Source organism: Vicugna pacos, chromosome 25 (assembly GCF_048564905.1).
Source record: "Vicugna pacos chromosome 25, VicPac4, whole genome shotgun sequence".
Taxonomy (NCBI): Eukaryota; Metazoa; Chordata; class Mammalia; order Artiodactyla; family Camelidae; genus Vicugna; species Vicugna pacos.
In genome coordinates, this window is record NC_133011.1 from 6,909,443 (window position 1) to 6,915,958 (window position 6,516).

General features: G+C 44.5%; 1 long non-coding RNA gene across 1 annotated transcript; it reads right to left on the minus strand.

Annotated features, from left to right (window-relative positions):
• Positions 1-4,506: 4,506 nt before the first annotated feature.
• On the minus strand, positions 4,507-6,178 carry LOC140689182 (uncharacterized). Its single transcript, XR_012064070.1, has 2 exons — positions 6,010-6,178; positions 4,507-4,699 (listed from the first exon to the last, which is right to left on the minus strand). It is a non-coding gene; the product is annotated as an uncharacterized lncRNA (long non-coding RNA).
• Between the last annotated feature and the right edge of the window lie 338 nt (positions 6,179-6,516).

The window sequence follows — 6,516 nt, forward strand, 5'->3', positions numbered from 1 at the left end:
TTAAGTACTATCATCTATAAAATGTGAGAGTTGGACTAGATTATTTCTAAGGTCACTTTAAAATTCTAGTTCTCTGTCTCTCAGAAAGGTAAACAATTCATATAATGTGGACATTTGCCTTTCAAGTTGTTCTTTCCTGTGGACTTCCATTTTTCTAATTTTTTATTGAAGTTTTTAACCTACATAGAAAAAAATTTATATATCCTGATGAATGACCAGAATGAACAGCCACATGTAACACATGGAAAATTTAATTTCAGAGATATGATGCCATTAACTCATTCATTTCATTTAACTAATAGCCATTGAGCATCTACACCGTGCTAAAAAGATGATGCAGGGTCAAGAGAATGAGAAGGCACTCCTCAGATCAGGGAAACATCTTTGCAAAAAACATATCTGATTAAGGACTGGTATTCAAAATATACAAAGAACTCTTAAAACTCAACAATAAGAAAACAAACAACTCAATTAAAAGATGAGCCAAAGGCTTTAACAGGTACCTCATCAAAGGAGACATACGGATGGCAAACGAGCACGTGGAAAGATGCTCCACATCATATGTCTTCAGGGAAATGCCCATTAAAACAACAATGAGATATGACTACACACCTATTAGAATGGTGAAAATCAAAATAGTGACACCACCAATTGCTGGTGAGGATGTGGAGCAACAGGAATTCTCATTTTTCATTGCTGGTAGAAATGTAAAAACGTACAGTCAGTGTGGAAGGCAGTTTGGCACTTCCTTAAAAAACTAAGCATATGCTCTTACCATACAATCTAGCAATCACACTCCTAGGTATTTACCCAAAGGGGTTGGAAACTTCTGTCCACACAAAAACCTGTCCACAGCTGTTTATAGTAGGTTTATTCATAATTTTCAAAACTTGGAAGCACCCAAGATAATCCTTCAGTAGGAGAATGTATAAATAAACCGCAGTATGTCGAGACAATTCAGCACTAAAAAGAAATGAGCAATAAGCCATGAACAGACATGGAGGAAACAAATGCATTTACTAAGTGAAAGAAGCCCATGTGAAAAGGCTGCGTGCTGTACGATTCCAACTGTGACGTTCTGGAAAAAAGGCAAAACTACGGAGACAGTAAAAGATCGGTGGTTGTCAGGGGTTAAGCGAAGATGGAGAAGAAGGTGGCGCACAGAGGTTTTAGGGCAGCAAAACTCCTCTGTATGATGCTGTAACAGAGGATGCATGACACTACATATTTGTCAAAACCCAGAGAATACACATCACCAAGACTGAGCCTGACTAGAAACTAGGGACTTTGGTTGCTAGTGATGTGTCAGTGCACGTTTGTGGGCTGTAACAAGTGTACGACTCTGGTGCAGGACGCTGATAATGAGGGAGGGTCGGGGCAAGATGTATATGGAACTTTCTAAACTCTGCTCAGATTTGCCATGAACCTGAAACTGCTCTAAAAAATTAAGTCTATTTTTTAAAATGATGCAGAATGGAGATTGTCATTAGGAAACCCTTATTCTAGCCTTGCCACTCTAAGGCCTGGGACAAACTACTCGATCCTTTCCGGAAAGTGAAGACATAAGACTTGATTAGGATCGATGCCCCTTGAGTGCTAGGTCCTGGGTAATGAAAACTACATTCAGGGACTTAAATCATTCCACAAAGCATTTTAGTTTCACCTGAACTGAATCCTCTTTATAATTCATTTTCTCCTATGACTCTATCAAGAACAATTAATCAGATGATAATCATGTCTAAACCTTTGTACACCTGTGAATACCACACAGCACACAGACGCCAAACAAAACCACGACGGAAGCAAACCTCCCGTTGTGGCCCCTCTCTTCCCTGACACCACCCTGTGTCCCCAGAGCCTAGAACGCTTCCTCTGTCCCTTACAGAGACCTGCTGTCAGGAAGGGCTCTCTGTGGTTCTCCCGGCCACGCCTGCTTCTCCCAGCCCGCGGGGCACTGCCACGGCTCTCTGCGGTGTGCCCTGAGGTGTCAGACCCAGCCCTGTGATGGCACCAGAGGTGCGGGCATCTGTTTCCATGCCCAGCTCCCTAACCCGACTCTAAGCTCCTGGACAGCAAGAACCACATCTTCCTCTGAGCTCAGGTTCAGTGGTGGATAAAGTCACTTGACATCAAGCTTTGCAAACATTGCTGGCAAGACATGCTTTGTTGGCTTACTGTGGGATACATTTGCTTCTCATCATTCACAGATCCTGTATTGTCAAATTTTCCTACTGGAAGTGTATTTATACCCTCGCCAAGCGCTTGCGCGGTCATTCACGGACACACGCAGAGCAAAGAACATGCTGAGTCCCTGATGCACACCTGTGTTAGGTGAGCTTCATTCAGGTGTGAGTTTCAGTACTGTTGGCTGTGAGTTCAATGTTACGGAATCACCAGTGTATACTCAGTAAGGTGTCAAGAGTATACAGCTATGAGGTTATGCTTTGATCAGCTGATGAAAATGTGACCAGAGGCCTGCAGGAACCTAACGCCATGTTTCCCCTAGAAGCCCTGGTTCGTTATTTGCTAATTCAGTATTTGCGGTGACGTTACAGAACGTAAGTACTACAAATAATGACAACCAACTCTATTTGCTTTTTCACGAGGAGAAAAGGCCTGGATCTCTTTACAGGAATCCTCTTTCCATCACAAACAAGTGAATTTATTTGGTCAACAAACAAGGTGGAGGGAGTGGCCAGTCCCGGGGTCCCTGAACTTGCGGTCCTCCACTGAGTACACACAGTTTAAAACATTCTGCTCAGTTGTCCCTGGAACCTTTTCCAGCAAGGTAAAAAGAACAACCAGGCGTCTTACAGCTTTCCAGCCTGTGATTTTACTGTGGGAAATCTAAACCTCATAGTAAAGTAAAAGCCAACTCTTTTCCGCATTTAACTCTATTAGAAACATCATGAATGAGTAATTGGTTTTTTAAACAACTTACAATGAGAAAAACAAAATAACTTCTTACCTAACTCTCAGATCTGCAAAACTCTAAATTCAGATTCTTTATTAAAGATTAAAATACAAACTAAGTATTAAAATACAGTACATTAAAATGTACTGAAGCTCTGAAGAACTCACTAGAAGATTCATAGCGAGCAAAATGACTCTTTACTGCTCAGTAAATGCAAATAAAAAGGCATCGAGATTTGCTACTTATAAGTTGAATCTTGGGTCCATTAATTTTGAAGTTTTTTTTCTAGAAGGCATAATGAATGAGAGCAATGGCTTTAAAAACAAATAAAAATTATAAACACAGCTATTGCAAGAATTCAACCAAATAGTTAGGTGGTGTGTTAGTTTCCAGTGACTGCTGTAAACACAACTTGGCGGCTTAAAACAACAGAAATTTATTTGCTTGCAGTTCTAGGGGCCAGAAGTCCAAAACCAGTGTCACTGGGCTGAAATCGAGGTGCCAGCAGGGCCACACTCCCTCTAGACATTCTAGAGGAGAAATTATTCTTTGCTTTTTTTCATCTTCCGGTGGTTGACGGCATTCCTTGGCTTGTGACCATGTTACTTGGTGGTCACATTGCTTTCGCTTCTTCTCTGTGTGTCACCTTCCTTCTTCTAAGGCTACACGTGACCGTGATGGCATTTATGGTCCACCTGTAATCCAGGCTAATTTCCCCATCTCAAATTCCTGAACTTAATCACATCTGCAAAGTCTGTTTTTGCCACTTAAGGTGACATTCACAGGTTCCAGGCATTAGGACACAGGTTATCTTTTGGCATGGGGCAGTATTTAGCTTACCACAAGTGGTACATCTAATACTGCGTCTGGGCACCAGTGACCTAACACAACGAGAAACTCAGAGAGCTGCCTGTAAGAACACCCACCTCTGTTCCAGAGCGCCCCCTTCCTTCAGGGTCAGTTATGACTCCTTTACAATAACCATGATGTTGAGCGGTAACATTTATCACGCGTCTGCCATGTATCCACTCCTGTTGCAAGTCCCCATGCATGGCCCTCCAGAATCCTCAACAACTGCCCGATGAGGTGGGACTGCCGTATTCCCACATTTCATGGGTGTGGAAATGGAGGAGGCAAAATCTACGTTAAGAGAGAGGCAGAACAAGGGTTCAAAACCGGGAGTGCGCACCTCCCACGCCCTGGTCTCTGGTGCATTGGGAGTGCACCTGCCTCCCTGGGTAAGAAGGTCTCATGGGCAGGAGCACGCAGGCAGCATTCCCAGAAACCACCAGCTGCAAAACTGGTTGGTGGACTCCCGCTTCACGAGGTCCATGTTACCCTAAAATAAAATACTGTACCGAGAGAATGAGAGTATCTCTTTCAGCAGCAATGACAGCACAGCTATTCAGGGGATCATTTTAAGTTCACATGAGCATTCAGGCAAATCTCACCTATCTGAAGGTGAATGGAGAAGAATTATTAAGGAAGCAAAATCCACTATCTTAACCATAAGAAATCCCCAGTAGAGCTTGGCTCTTGAATCTGTTAGAGTCAACTTCAGCTGTAAAACAGAGAACTCAGAATAACAGTGGTTCATATAAGATAGATGTTTATTTCTTGTGTAAAAAGAAATCCAGAGACATCAGTTCTGGTGTGGTCTGGTGGCCCTAGAATCATTAGGGAATTGGGTTCCTCTTCTGATCTCCTCACGTCCATAGCTTCCGTCTTTAAAGTTATCTTTTGGTCCAAGATGACTTCCAGGGCTCAGCTAACTCGCCCACAATCCTGGCAGCAGAAAGGAAGAAGGGCGAAAGCTGAGTCGGCAGCTCCTGCAACGCCTTCCCACGACTTCGGCACACACTGCTGTTTGTATCTCATTGGCCAAAACGAACGGCCACACCTACCAACGAGGAAGATGGGGAAGTCACATATTCTGCTCGCATTACCAGAGGATTTGGTAGTGGATATTTGATGGATAATTAGCAGTCTCTGTCACAGCCATCGATCAAGTGCGGCACAGAGAAGGTGAGGCTGTCCCAGACCTCAGGGGATGAGTCAAGGAATTCGGTGGACACTGTGATGCACCACCTAGGTCTCCTTCAGTGACGGACCTGTTGCCTCAGCTGCAGAGAGCGCTGTCAGCAGGGAGCCTTCATCTGTCAGCCAGAGCCTCCCCTCCTAAGGAGCCTAGTCAGCCTATGTTTGTTTGTTTTACAGAGGTCCTGGGGATCGAACCCAGGACTGTGCATGCAGAGCATTTGCTCTACCCCTGAGCTATACCCACCTGCCCAAAAATGAGAATTTCTCATTTTTTCTTGTATGGGGTTACTGGGGATGGAACCCAGGACCGTGCATGCTGAGCATGTGCTCTACCACTGAGCTGTCACCCTTCCCCTCAGTGACTGTTGATGTAGGACTATAAAGGCATGTGCCTCTTCGTCCACCTGAGGACAACGCAGAAGGACTACTCTAGCTCAGATCTGCCGCGGGGGTTAGCCAAGGCTTCTGTTGGGCCACACTGTACCTTGAGTTTTCCCTCCATTGACTCCTACTTCCTTACACCCGCTTCCACAGTGTGGATGCCTTGTTTACTCTTTAAGGAACACCCTGTGTGCCAAAGTCCATCACAGAGTCCACTTCCCAGGCAAGCCAAACAGGCAAGGAGGGAGGATACAGCTACCTGGAGTACCAGGTAGGCGACACTCAAGAAGAAGGCGAAACATTCAATTTTACTAAAAGTAGAATGGGCTGAAAAGATGGAGGCGTGTCGCTGTATACACCTTTCCTCTTTTCTGTCTCTCACGGCTCTCAGTACGCATGTCTATAGCATCCTCTACATCCCTTCCTAGGTGTAACTATTCATTTAGGTTCAGATAACTGGATCTTCAAACCTGTTAAAACTGTGTGTAAAGAAAAGAAAATGGACATTGGATGAGAGCTGGGTCTTCCTGGGTAGAAAGTGCCAGAGCACCTGCAGATAGGACCATCTCCAGCTACGCTCAGAGCCTTTTATGGTTTCTTCCTTGGTTCTTGGCGAGGCTCCAGAGAGGTGAGATGTGACTCTAAATACACAAAATAAGAGGGGGGAAAATTACTTTATCATTATGGCTTTTTGTTGTTGTTGTTGTTGTTCGAACTCAGAAGCCAATTTTCCTTGCTCTGTCTGGTGCCTATGGAATTTAGCTAAAAATAGCCTCTCACAGGCAGCCCCTCCTATAGCATTCCATCTGCGCATCCGTGAAAGCTCGTCCACGTAAACCTTCACTCAGGATGGAAAGAGATCACCTGGGCACCCAGTCGTGTGTGAGGAGTGCTCATGACACATAGAGGGAAATGTCACAGAGGGGCAAGAACTACATCATCACCCAGTTCTCGGGCAGGTGTTCCATCCCCCACGGACCACTGCCTCCTCACTAGTGTACACTGGGGACTGGCAAACATTAGACTGCCCCCAAAACTTTGTTGTTAGAAATATCTTTTTCGGGGGGAGGGGATAGCTCAGTGGTAGAACGCATGCTTAGCATGGACGAGGTCCTGGGTTCAATCCCCAGTCCCTCCATTAAAATAAACAAATAAATCTAATTCCACCCTCCTAAAAAAAA